This window comes from Salarias fasciatus, chromosome 23 (assembly GCF_902148845.1).
Source record: "Salarias fasciatus chromosome 23, fSalaFa1.1, whole genome shotgun sequence".
NCBI lineage: Eukaryota > Metazoa > Chordata > Actinopteri > Blenniiformes > Blenniidae > Salarias > Salarias fasciatus.
In genome coordinates this window covers 2864102-2878803 of record NC_043766.1, presented here as the reverse complement: position 1 = coordinate 2878803, position 14702 = coordinate 2864102, and positions in this window count along the sequence as shown.

The window sequence follows — 14702 nt, the reverse complement described above, 5'->3', positions numbered from 1 at the left end:
CACTGATAATTTATGAGATTGAGGTCATCCATTGGCGTACAATGAACAGCCCACATTCTTCCTGACAAAGGGCAAGAGGGTAATACAACGACTATTCAAGCGCTTCCCTTTATGCTCATCTTTGCTGGGAACTGTTTGTTGTGAAAAGTCCAAGGTCCCCCAAGTAAAAAATCAGTCTGTGGATTGTACGCTGGTCCTTGTTTGAAGTCCATTGTGGCTATATTCCCCAGCCAGGTAACACAAGAATGCTGCTTTTATTCTCAGAATAGTTGATCCACAATATTGGCAAATGGTCCTTAATTCCTCTCTATGCAAGGTAACTCTCCAGCTTGAAGTAATTCAGACTCCTTTCTTTTCATTCTGAATGGTGACCTTGTGTTGCAAAATGAAAAGGATTCAATAGATGTGGATGATTTATTCAAGGAAAAAGCACTAAGACTTTGGAATGAGAAGCATGACTGTATTCTTTTGCGAAGGACACGTTATTTTCTACGACACAAGGCAAAATCTATGGCAGCTCAAATCATTCTGCACCGCACAAAGGAAATTGAATTGATAAAAGCGAGAGATGTGAAGGGTGGGGGTTGCCGGTGGGGGGGGGGGGATACAAAAAAAATAAGTTTTTTTTTCTTCTGAATTTAGAGATGGGTCCAAGAGACTGCAGCAGCAATGCAAATGTCTAAACCTGTAGCCTTGTGGACCATTTGGATGATTTCTGAAGCACTGGATGTAATCATAGATGTAAATTTGGACCAATACAGAATTTGTCTCACGTTGCACAAGTGGATGGGGGAAGGACAATAAAGTACATGCTGGATTAATGGTCCATCATGCCAGTCCACTCATCTCCATTTAATGCTAAAACTAATATGGCATATCCATATAACCATTGGAAATATCAATTACAAAATGTGGTTCGAGAAAACTGGCTGCAAATTGACTGCATATACAGATCTGGTCTTTAAGATGAAAACAACTATGGTGGGAACTAATTTTCGGTGAATATTTATGTTTTTTTTGTTACATTCCTCTCCAGCATGAATGGAAGTTGTCGTGTCGTGTGTGTACACGTTGTGTGTTTACTGAGAAGAAATGGACCTGTGTGAACTCTTCATTGCAAAATTTCATACAAGAAGAACAACACTGATGTACAACAGAGTTTACAGCTGAGAGTCCCTCTCCTCCATGACATGGACAGCTATCATTTCAGCTCAGTAGGAAACTGCAGTTATGTGTGAAATTAAAACTAAATACAAAGCAGTATCTATGACAAGAAAATTATTATGTAATGAGAAACCCAGTTTCATGTATTTTTCCACAGATGGCATCTTTAAAGTTGAGCTTTCAGCGCATGTTTAAGAGGGTAATATAAAAATTAATCTGTAAGAAATTAAATTATTACAATCATCTAGACATAGCTGTGCAGGAACAAGGTGCTCAGAGGTAGCATGAGAAGGGCAGCTGATTGATCTGTTCGGTTCAGAAGTTGAACTGAAGTGAAGTTAAAAAAAAAGATCTCAATTATATCTAAAAAAATAATTTCTTTTTGTCATGTTTGTTTTACCTGAAATTGTAATTGATCGTGTATTTCCTGCGTTTGCTGTGTTTTCTGCCTGTACGTGGCCCTCCTTTGTCCAGGATGTGCTGCGGTTTGTGTTTGGGCCGTGCGAGCTGTATAATCACACTGTTTTGATGCTTCAGTGGCTTTGACATTTGATGGTGCAGCCTGTCAGGCCTTGTCTTGGATTAAGGGCAGCATCAGGCAGACATATGTCCTTTCTGCTTTTGTAATGGTTGGTTTTTTTTATCTGGGTGAAATATAATTTTTATCTCTCTTCATTCAGAATGACAGTTCCTCAAAATCGCTCCACACCAAGGGATATTCATTACTTTTTGTAGACCTGCCTGGGTAGCCCGTCAACTTTTCATCTCCCTTCATCTCTCATCTATTTCACTCTCTCAGAAAGCCTGTTATTTTTTTCCTGGCAATTTTCTTGCTTTACTTTGCTATGACCTTCCTGCCTAAATTGCTTGGCTTGTGTTATTCACAGTTTGAGATTTACAGAGAATAATATTGCACCACAGGATTTCCCACACTCTTAGGTGCCCAATAACTTGTGACAGAATTCCTGTGACCCGGTTGTCTGTATTTTCTCAGCTTAGGGTGGAGGTGATGGAGGGGGCTGTAGTTCTCATCTAGCTGCAGCTGAACCCACAAAAAAACTGCTCTGGTTGTCATACAGAGCTGAAACTGCACCTGCGGTTCACAGGAGCCCATTCATTTGAAGAAATGCAATAAAAAGAAAGAAAGAAATAGAAAAAAAATGCCCTCTTAAAGCATAGATTTTTTTAAAAAAGTTTTTACGCGTCTAGGAGGATCAGAAATGGCGGTATGAGCGGGCCCGGGCATGTCCTGGTGTTGGTGTCACATGCTGCAGGTCAACAGAGAAACCCCAGGTCAGCAGTGACAAGGCTGGACTTGATGCACTCACAAGTGTCCAAGTATAATAGCTGCTGCTGTAATGGGTGACATGAAAGCCTCTTTACACATTTTACTTCATTTAAGACAGTGAGCGCTTATCTCTTGTCACCACAACAAAAAAAAAATGTATGAAAGAGGATACAGACAAGTAGACCTTATTTAAGTTTCTTTGCCTCTATCTTGCAAAGAGGCTTTCACATTGGCACTCTCTCATTTGTGGCACATAATAGTGTCTGGAACTCTCTGTGGTCCATTGTCAACTACAGGACTGGTTGTCCATTTGAAGCATCTAAAATACTGGGAGGGCTTTAATCTTTCTTCATTATGTTCCAATTTTGGATAAATGTGCTCATAATACCTCCCTCCTCTTCTAAACGAAACTCTTTGACTCTCTCGGCCCATCTCTCGTTTTTCTTCCCTTCTCTTGCCTTACTTTTCACCTGCTTTCATCTTCTTCTTTTTTCTAAACACAGGACAAATAAGTAGCCAAAGTGTACAGTCCAAAATGTGGAGATAGAAGGATAATTGAGTCGATAAACATTAGGGTCAGGGTGAGATCCTCGCTGGAGCTCATTCAGGAGGTTCTCAGTCCATATTTCAATACGCATATTACCGTATTCTTGTTGTTCCCTCTAAAAGAGAGAATTGACCCAGGAAGGGCTACTTTGCCAAACTGTGATTGTGCGAATAGTTAACAGGACACTTAGGGGTCACGCTTGTGACTGCCTGCCCGCTCCAACAGTCCCCGTTCAGACCTGCATCTTCTAATACACCCACAGTGCAATTTATTTTGCCATCCGAGATGAGAAATTGCAGAAGTATGACCCGCTCTAATTCTGCCGCAGACCACATTTGTGATGTGGAAATTTGTATAATTTGCGACATGCTCAGCAGAAATAGGCCACAAGAAATATCAATGCGCCTTGATCTGACCCCAGAGAATGTTGCGACTGTGACAGATGCGATTGGTCACGAGCGCGCAGCATCAGCCCCGAACGCCGGCGGCTCCCTGCCCGTTGGTCACCAGCGCCGAGCGGCTGGGTAGAACAGCAGCCCCGGACCGCGGGACTGACAGCTACCCACGGAGGCTCCGCCAGCCGCGCTCTTCACCAAATTACCGGTTGAACAGTGAACGTTCATAATGTAATGTGTTCATTACATGCTCAAGTTATGTTTGCATGAATTACTGTCTGCAGGGGCGAGTGATCTCAGGCCAAACACAGGTCTAAAAATACAGCCAAGAGGTGCTGCAGTGGCGCGGCCTGGAGGTATGCTCTCAGAAATAAACCCCAACAAATGCTGGTTGGATGGCCATGTCAGGCATGTCGATTAAATGGCTTTCATACCGAGTGACATGCACGAATGCAACATTATTGTATCATCTGAATATCATTAAAGCTAATTTCCCTCTCACTGAACATCCTTTTAGTCAACAGTAAAAATATCTAGTGGGAAACTGGAGTGACTCTCCAGACTGACGGAAATGTTTCGGAGATAAAGCGGTTGTAAAACTTTCACCGAACTTGAATATTATGAACTTGTTTTAGTACGTTTTGGATCCTTCTTCATATTTTCAGATAAGTGCACCCCGGGATCCATGAAAGAGACATAGACAGTATTCATGCTGTGGTGTTGTGTTCTCAGAGGAGTTCTTGTGTTTATTGATCTACATGCGCAGCTGTATTTGTAGGTAGTGCTACACTGAGGCTTTCACAGTATTTGTCACTGAAACACCAAAACTACAAGAACAGAAAAATCCTGGGTGTCATCAGCATGTAGTAATCTATGGCATTGTCTGCTTAATTTTTTGCCATGCCAGTGTTGTTTATAGTCAGCATTAATATATTTTAAGTCATATTAACTGTGGAATTATTCCCTCATGTTGTTTTGAGTTGTAGTATGATTATTCAGTTGTTTGTATTGAAGAGACTTTGTGACTTTGGCCATAGCTTATGATCATGAGAGCCTTGTTTCAATGCATCCAGTGTAAATAGAATGATTTAGAGAAAGACCAGGCTTTTTGTACACTGCATGGTAATATTTTTAAGAAGTAGGATTCCAGTTTGGCGCTGTTGTTTCTCTGATATTTTGTGTTGTTGCTGTGTGGGGAATCATTTCGGGTATGCAAGTCTTTTTGAAGCAGTAACAAACCTGAGCTCTTTAGTTGGCCACACCACAGAATATTTAATTTTAAACTTTAATATTTAAATTGAAAAATAGGAATCCCAAAAAACGAAAATTATCCAGGTCCATAATGCTTGGCATTGTGAAGTTGGCCGTTTGGGACATTTATGAATCCTGCTGGTGTTGATGCTATTTAATTTGTTATTAACTATTCCAGCTTGTTTTGGTTCTTAAGAATCTTGTTGTCTTTGTTCTAATTCTGATCAGGAAATGGTAAGGTTTTGGTATTCTCCAGACTACAGGTTTTTTAGTTGCGTGGCTGGCCATGTGGCGACTTGTAAATACCAAGTGGGACCACTAGATGTCACTGTATGGCAACAGAACATGAACATCGTGTATTAATACAATGTTTAACTCATAATGTCGCCAAAACGAAAAAAGCAAAGTGCCGCGTTATCATTACGAAGAACACAAAGAAGGCTTATCGTGGGCTCACGGCTGAGGAACAAATACACTGAAATGCACTGAACAACAGCGTGCATACCATGTGACTTAGTGACATTAAGCAACAACCATGTGCAGAGGACAGTTTGACTCCAGCTGGGGAGAGATGGTCACAACGGTTGGCAACATCAATCCTGTCTTTTAGGATTGAATATCTTTACAGATGGATCATATCAGAGCTTCTGAAGGAAGTGTTTGATAAGGTGTTCCTTTATTTGTCCTGCTTTGGGGAAATGTGCATCGTTACAGCAACAAGTGGACAGTTTCACCATAACACTGAAACTACTGAAATCGAGACAATTACTGTGACATTATTTATATTGTAACAAGAGTAATGTTGGCATTGACTGTTAAAATACCATTTACATTAAAGCTAGGGTTGGCGATCTTGGAAAACTAGCATGTATTCGAATGTAGCATCTCCCCAAGGCTCCGCCTAGCTCCGCCCAGCTCCGCCCAGCTCCGCCCAGCTCCCGCCCAGCTCCCATCTCCCTCCAATGGGACGCACCCGCTTACATGCATGAGCACCGCTGTTACAGTACTAACCTGTCCTCAGCGCTTCGTTTCTTCGTTTTTTTTAATTTGCACTACGCCAAGTTATGGCGCACTCAACGGTAAGTAAACCCCCAAACATTGTCCTCCGCCATTCTGCAACGACGCTCCGTCCTTCTCAGCTTGGCAACGCTGAACCAGGGACAGTGCACGCCATTGAAATGTACGCGCAGGGAGCAGGTAGAACGGTGAAAGGATTTGATTGGTTTACAACCAAGTTGCTGTTTTTCCTGTTTTACTCCTGCTGTAGATAGCGGATATTTTCCACTCTACTTTAAGAACATGCTATGAATTGCTTCCCATCGGGTCATAAAGATAATTTTAACCAGTATTTAAAAAAATGTATCTAATTCAGATCGCCAACCCTAGCTTTTAAGTTTTTCAATTCAGTTTTATTTCTAAATACAACATAGTTGTGTTAAGGCAGTTTTTGCAGAGAAAACCCAATAATTCCACTTTAGTAAGCAGAGGAGACAGTGGAAAGGAAAAAAAACGGCCTTTCAACAGCAAGAAACCTGCAGAACCAGGCTCAGAGGAGACTTTCTGCAGAACCAGACTCAGAGGAGACTTTCTGTAGAACCAGGCTCAGAGGAGACTTTCTGTAGAACCAGGCTCAGAGGAGACTTTCTGCAGAACCAGGCTCAGAGGAGACTTTCTGCAGAACCAGGCTCAGAGGAGACTTTCTGCAGAACCAGGCTCAGAGGAGGAGACTTTCTGCAGAACCAGGCTCAGAGGAGACTTTCTGCAGAACCAGGCTCAGAGGAGGAGACTTTCTGCAGAACCAGGCTCCCAGGAGGAGACTTTCTTTAGAAGCAAATTCAGTATCATTACCAATATCTGAATCAACTATATTTTTTTGGCCCAAAATCATTATTCAGAACAACTCGGTCTTTCCAGATGTTCTTTTGTCAGGATTAATTTTGTTTACAAACAAAAGTCTGGATTTGCAGATTTTTCAATTTTTCTTCATCTTCATGTAGCCTAATGTTAAAGCTGCTATGCCGACAAATTCATAGTAGAAAAGTGCAAATGCGTCTTCCTTGAATGCCTTCGTTTGGTTGTAAAATGTCGAGCCTTGATGACACAGAAACACACCGTTTGATATCACACACACACACACACACACACACACACACACACACACACACACACACACACACACAGAAAGGAGAGTAGAAAGCTGTTTGTCGACTGGCAGACCATGCTGTCTGCTCCCCTCAGTGTCTTACTACTTCCTGTCTTTCCCCTGCTGCTGCTGCTGTTTGATTTTCTGTCATTTGCTCTCGCCACCTTCCTTCATTTCAACCTTCACCTGCTTGAATGCTAGCGCTACATCATACACCTCACACGGCTCTGAAACACGGCCGCAGAGCTGAGGGCGGTCTGCAGCTCTACCGCACTTTTCACTATGAACATTATGTAAGGAAACCTTTGTCGCTGTCCCCTCAAAAAAGCAAAAATGAGTTTTTCCCTATTCACTCGGCCGGACTCTTTTTGATCTTTGGCGGCGTGCGTTCGAGTGTGACGACCTTTTAACTGTGGGTGGTCCTCTGATTTACATGTGCTTATCACTAATCATAGGAAATTGTCTTTTATGCGCCTAAAAATTGAACTGGGCTAAACTGTGCAGTCTGAGAAGCCCACTTTAATTCTGTCTGCTTTAAAAAACAAGACCGCAACTAATATGAGTGGCATTTGATTGATGACACCAAATGCTCGGTCCATTTCAGGTACTGCACTGGTTCACAGGCCTCTGGAGGTAATGCACCGTCCTCAGCAACCTTCATGATTTCTCAGCTGTGTGGCTTTTGATACGGAGTGGAAGGAGAGTCCCTCATTTATAGATTTTCTGCAGGTTATCTGGACTTACGAAAGATCTTCTTCTCTGACTGAATGCCATCATGAAATATGTCCTGTTACACATAGAGCTGAGTTGTGTTCCTGCAGGGTTCCACTGTGGAACATTAACCTCTCCAGACTTCATTATGAGGTCTTCATTCATTCATCTGACAGCCGTATGGGCCTGTTCTTTGGAAGTAGCAGTATCCTGATAGTGCAGAGTTCTACATGGTGTTTCTGGTCATGTTTTCTCTTTCCTGGAAGTGAAGTGCTCTAATATGGGCTTTGCAAATGTGACCATCCTTCTGTCTGTTAATTAAGTGTTATTCCACCTCCACCTCCACCACCTTAACCTGCTGCAACACTAAATTCCTGGTTCTGTACTCCGGTTTGATGGTTTGTTGGGTTTATGTGTCAGTGTCAGTGTCAGGGTTCAGTGTCAGTCTGCAGAGTCGGTTTGCAGTTTTGTATCACATACCCTCCTTTGTGCTGGAGTTTGACGAACTGAGAATAGATTTTTTTTCCCTCTGTTATTGTCATTCACATCAGTATTCAGTTAAAGAACTGATAGGTCTTTCGCTGGTGAATGGCTGTGGGTCATGAGGAATAATTAATCCCGCCATAATTTGAAATAAATCATATAACTGCATGAAACTGCATGAAGGGTACACATGCTGCTTCCCTCACTTTAGCCATACATGCAGGGCTTGTTAAGGTGTAATCAATTATTATGTTTTTTTAGAAGTGTAGGAAATGTGCATATTCAATTTGAACGCGATAAATATACTTCTTTCCCAACACAGGAATAATTCAGTACAGAATTAATAAATACATAAATGCACTACATGCCTGATGAAGTGCGACTGTTAGTATTAAGTGTATTTATTTCAAGCAGGTGTAAATGAACTGTAAATATCTAGTGTGGTATAAAATGATGTGGCAGGACAAACAAAAGAGAACCGTTTTTACGTGAATAATTATATGTATACAATATAAATACATGTATGTAATGAAAATATGGATGTTATTTAGTTGTAAAAAATAATAGATTAAAATGTGAGGTGATTGAGCATGATAACAGTAGTGCAGTGCACACACAGGCATAAGGCAGGAAATGAAATATAATTGTACTGTTATATTGTACAGTCCATACTGTTGTGATGAATGAGATATGGCTAAAATATGGATAGGTATAAATAAAACTGCAATTACTGTACTGTGTGTGTGTGTGTGTGTGTCTGCCCAGATTGTAATATTTCTACGATTGGTAGAAATATGAATAACAATGTAAGATCAGTGTTATAATGTCTAAAAAACAAATCTATTTATATTTTATCATTGAATTGTTGTTTCGTTTTTGGCTTTACATTTGCAGCGTTTGATCATTTCATGTGAAATCATTTGATTTAAAATAATTATTTCTTATAAAATGCTTTTGGAATTAATATAATATAATATAATATAATATAATATAATATAATATAATATAATATATGTGTCAGTATAGCACAGTCTGATTATCATCATGCAACATGTAAGTCCTGTAAAGTACAAGTAAGTGTTCATATTAGGTATAAAATGTTGAATATAAGTAGGAATACCTTACATTCGGGTGTAGTGATAGACTAGGCAGTACTGTTTGAATATACTGAGCAGTATGAACATTTATAATTGTATATAATTCAATGGCAATATGATGAGTATTGATGCCAAAGGTTGTTGTTTAAATGTTTGTAATAATTATTATTAAACAGCACTTAAGTGTAAGTGCTATTTAATATTTAAGTATTATGGGTAATAGATACTGTATTTCTTGTTCAATCGGTGTTATTCTGTAGATCTTCCTCCTGTGTTTTGAATTTGTCCAGATCATTTATCTCAGTGAGCTTAAATGAGGCAACTTTTTTCTGTACTCTCTGAACAGCTGAAGAGGTAACCCATATACACTCCCGGAACGACGCGAAGTGTCCTTATTTCCACATGTACAGGCTGGAAAGTGGGTTTGGAAAACCACAAATCTCAGCTTTTTGCAAAGTAGCCATTGAGCCATCGGTAGTGATCAATACTCCGACCAATCCATCACAAATATATTCTGAGCTGTGGGGCAGTAAATCTGACAGGGCCCCCCTTAAAGGCTTGCGCAGGGCTCGTCCGAAAGAAGTAAATTTGTCACTAGATTGAGTCTGCTTTGGTTGTTAATTTTTTATAATGCAGTTAAATACTTCAAAGCCCGGCAGTAAAGCTCTGTGTATCGTCTACATTATGAAGTATGCATTGGATCCATGCATTTAAACACACCTCCTGCCTTCCATTTCTCACCAATTCGTCATAATGGAGCAGCAAAATAGACTTATTTCGTATAACTGCAACTCCCCCCAGTGTAATAGATGTGTTAAGTAGAAACACCCCGATCTCTTTAATTAGACTTGTCAGTGATTGCAGGATCTGTTCCAGATGGTTCTCACAGGATCATTGTCTTGTGTAGGGGATCTATAAGCTTGGGTCGTAAAAAGGAATTAATATATTTCAACAGATTGGATAAGAAAAGCAGCAGAAAGTGCGCGCGCACACACACACACACACACACACACACACACACACACACACACACACACACACACACACTCCAGTGTGTGTGTCAACCTTTGCATGGAAAGCATCTGCATGACACAGAAGCTTATAAAGGCATCATGAGACCCAGGAGACGAGGAACACACCATCATTATATTCCGAAGTGGAGATGAATCGAATATAACGAAAGCTCATGTGAGGCAAGCAGAAGGAATGATGGGGGTAAAAAAAAAAGAGAACAGTTTTGAATTAAGCATTCATTGCAGGAAAAGAAAACGAGAGAGAGAGAGAAAAAGAGAGGAATCAGAATTTGTGGGTCCTAATCTTTCGCTCCAAGCGCTGCTCTGCTAAGCTCTGGTTTGGGATGACAGGTCCCCCACCTGGACAAGCTTGGACAATGTCTCTGCTATGTCTCATTTCTGTGGGAACAGTGTGGCACAGACAGCTAATCACGTCCGGAACCAAAGGCACCTGCCCTATCTGCCTCTACATTTGGTCGGGAATCTTTAAAGAGGCTAAACCTCACTTTCATGCTTGTCTTTTATTCACGGTAAGTGCTTATCGAAACCGAGCTGTTGCCACTGCCCCATCTTCCCTCCCACCAGCTCTGAGAATGCTTGACGTAAGTACAGCCAATCTGGGTAAATACGAATCTCTCCTTACTGTCACTGCTGGCATATTATGCCCCTGAGGGAACATTCTTTTCATAATATCATAAGCTGCTTAGCGGTGTGCTTCTATTTAAGGCATACATATTAATAGCTATAAGGAAATCATATTTGAACTGTTCCCTGCAATCAATGTCTTTGGGTTTGCTGTTATACTTTGTATAAGAAGGTGCTAATAACTTGAAGGCACTTACACTGGGCAATCTAATCCTTTTGTATGATAAAGACTCGTCTAGGCAGGAGAGTGTGCCAGATCATAGGACAAGGTGCTGCAGAGGTTTTAGTCCCTCAAATCACAAGCCTGCTCCGGCTTCCCCTCCTCTTTTCAACCAGAAATACAAGCAGCATGAGACCCGGCAGTCAAAGTTGCTGCACTAATACAAAAAGTTGGGTGATGCACTTGACAACAGCTGATTTAACCCCCTTTTTCGCTGTGGGGGATTTTAGCAGAGACCTCTTCTCATTCTGTAGCCTCAGGCGATTAAAGGGATTCAGCGTTTTTTTGGGGGGGGGGAGGGGGGATAATGGTTAACAACTGTTTTTATTATTAAATGCACAGTCGTTTTTCACTGTTGAAATTAGGAGATGATAAACTACGTGTTTTTTTTAAACTTCTTTCTCATTCAGGAAATATAAATTTGCAAAAAAAAAAAAAAACAGTGTCATATAAAAAAAAGGGGGGTTTACAACGTGCATTTTATTTTTTATTTTTTTGGCTGTAAAAATCCTTAATGAAGACAGACGCAGAGTCATCAGAGAAACTCCCTCGCTCTACACATTTAGCATGGTGCCGTGGGAAAAGAAAAAACTTCTTGTTCGAAAGAGAATCTCTTAACTGAGAAGTCTTGGCTTTAAATTTGAATGGCGCATTGTGCTCAATGAGAAAAGAGAAAGCGATAAAACATTTAAAAATATTCTCTAATATCTGAAGTGCTTCAATATCCAAGGCGTTTGACAAAAGTCTTATTTTTTGGTGACAGGCTGAGCTCTTGTTGCTCCATCACAATATGAGAGTTATCAGTAATTATGTCCTCACAGTTATCACACTGTGATTGAAGCCAGTTGAGTTTTTGTTTTAAATATATGACTTTTTTTTTATTATTGTCTTGCTGCTGTGTGATCTCAGTGGAGCTTTTTGCAAACTGCTGGGGGGGCTTATTCTAATAAATCCAGCAGGAATGTTTTAATCTAAAACAGTTAATATTAAAATGCGAGGGGAAAGAAAAAGACGTTTACTGATGCGCTGGCATATGTTTGCATTCTGTGTGAATTTATTTAATTTTCAAAGATATTGCATGAAAATGAATTGATCTTTGGTGCTTGAAAGTGGACTAGAGCTTTTCAGGTATTACGTGTTCCAGTCAAATCCACAGAGGATAAGATCTTAATGAAAGATTTGACCTCTTTGTCCAAAAAATGCAAAGACAAATTCACAACGTCTTGATTTCTGCGTCCAAAAACACACATTTCCAAATAAACGTCCACCGTTTCTGAGAGCTACATCCCAAAGAGAGGTTCAAAGTTGGCTGCAGAGGTGGAGAAGAGCAGGGGAAGAGAGTGGAGCCTGCGAGCCGAGGGGGTCTTCGTCCAGCAGGGGGTGCTGGCTCACAGGGCTTGGAGCTGCCATGTGGGGAGGAAGAATCTGCTGGTGGTTGCTGGGGCACAGCTCTCTGAGCCCAGATGAGTGCTTCAATTGTAGGGATATTTTCCTCTAAGCCTGTGGTTGACAGCCACACAGTGCACTTATTTAAAGCAATTTCAAACATGTCTTGTCTGACAAGTTTTAAATCCTACTTAACACCCCGTAACAGCCACGAGTTTACTGTCAGAATTAAAGAAGAGAATTCTCAAAGGGAGAGAAATTATCACTTTCATTTTGTTCACTACTGTTGTTTAGAAAGGACATGGCAGGGATGTTTACCTAGGGATGAATATATTATTACCATTTTTGCTACACAGTGTTTTTCATGCTGGAGAAAGGGCTTTTCTTTTTCCTTTTTTTTTTTTTTTAACTTTACCTTATATTTTTTTAATTGCTGCCATTACAGCTAAAGGACTGAGAGTGGAGCGTGTGCCTGGGTGACTTTCACAGGAAAAGCTTCTGACACGTTCCTCTGCGCTTTATGTTAAATAATGAGGCATGCAATGTTCCTCATGTCTTCACATTGTAGTTTGCCAGTCTTCTTTTTTGCAGGTGTTTTTAAATCCATCAGATTTTTCTGGGATTGCATCTTGCTCCTTCTTCCTGCTTATTGTGGTTGCCACCCAACGAAGCATTTTATTTACATTAAGACATAGGAGAGCATATCTAGGCCTGCCCCAGCACAAGCTCATGTCGTGCCTGCAGAGACGCAGCTTTTCCTGCTCAGATTCCTCCTTCTTTATCAGTCACCTTAAGCTAAAAAAAATAAAAAGAAAAGAAAAAAAAAAACAAATCACCAAATGTAACAATCTTCCCCCTGTCCTCCTTGTGATTGCACGTTAAGGCACTGGGGTGATAAGCACACTGGTACGTGTTGTTGCTGTGTGAAAGACACCCTTTATCGGCTCATACCTCTGACTTGTGCTTAGTCTAGTCAGCCGGAGAAATATGACGGAAATCTGATATGGGAATGGTCCCATCTCGACATCAGCGCGAGTGCACGCCTAGCAAGCCAATGTTTATGCTTCCCGCGCCTTGTGTTCTGCGGGGGAAAAATGTCAATACAGTGTCGGAGGGAGCATCCTGCCCATGAAAGGAGGTCCTCTGACCCGAGCCTCACAGCCACTGCGCTCTGATTAGAGGAGGAAAGACACAGGAAGTCACACGTGGACGTCTCCAGAGAAATGATTTGTAAATGTTTTCCTACACTGTGCGGGTGCCATGCGCGGCCGGTTCAGCTTTATGTCAGTGCATGTGGATGTAAAAGGTGTTTTACTCGCGACTCCAATTACAGCTGCAACAAAGGTCAACTACATGAGTGTGGCACACCTCTCGCTTTTTACCGCTTTCACACAGAAATAACTGCGAATTGTGCGTCGCAGCGCCGGGTTTTATCACCCCGGACATGGATTTCCATGTTGTCACCTTTTGGGATGAGAACAGCAGCGAGAGCAGGCTTCTGTGTCGGGGTGTCAATCTTTTTATGAGACCATATATTTATGATGAGGGGTAAAAAAGTTGTTGAATAGTAAATCGTAGCAACACGTTTGACTGTTAGTCAGTTTTGATAAGAACTGGACTGGCTTTAGTCAACGCTGTCCAGTAAGAGACTCACTGGTTTGCTTCAGTGAAAGCAGGACGCTGGCGCAGACAGAAGAGATTCTTCTCTCAATGTCAGCCTATTCTTGGTTTTACCAAAGCCGTTAAATAAACCTGGAACACTAATGGAATTAAACACACAAGAGGTTTTTTTTTTTTTAACTTAGTGTTTTTGTGCATTTGACAGACTGTGCAGTTATGCACTGGAGTTTGAGCTTTTCATACGCCTGTCTGCCATGTCTTTGTGGTAGCATTTTTATTTCATTGGATTTCAAGCCTTTTTTTTTTTTTTTACTTGTGGTGAGTGGTGATGATTCAAACTGAAACCCCAAAGCTACTTTTAGTGGCACCTTTTCCTCTCTGATACTATACATATCTCAACTTGTACAGAGTTTTGTTGTTTTGTTTGTTTTCATTTTCAAATTGTGTGTGTGTGTTTGTGTGAGATGAACCTTCTTGTTTTCAAAGGGATCATCAAGTCCACAAGAAAACAGAAACCTTCATGATTCTATAAATTAAACCCAGACTGTATGATAAATAAATAAAAAAACCTCCTTTGAATTAGTTAAATATTTATTATCAAAAATGTACATAAAGCGTTTGATGACAGTCGACAATGAAATGTGTGAGAAAAGTATTTTAGAACATTCGGATAAAGGGGGAAAAGTGACATGTCATCAAATTAATCAAAAATCTCACAATTCTATGCTAGCACTTTTTC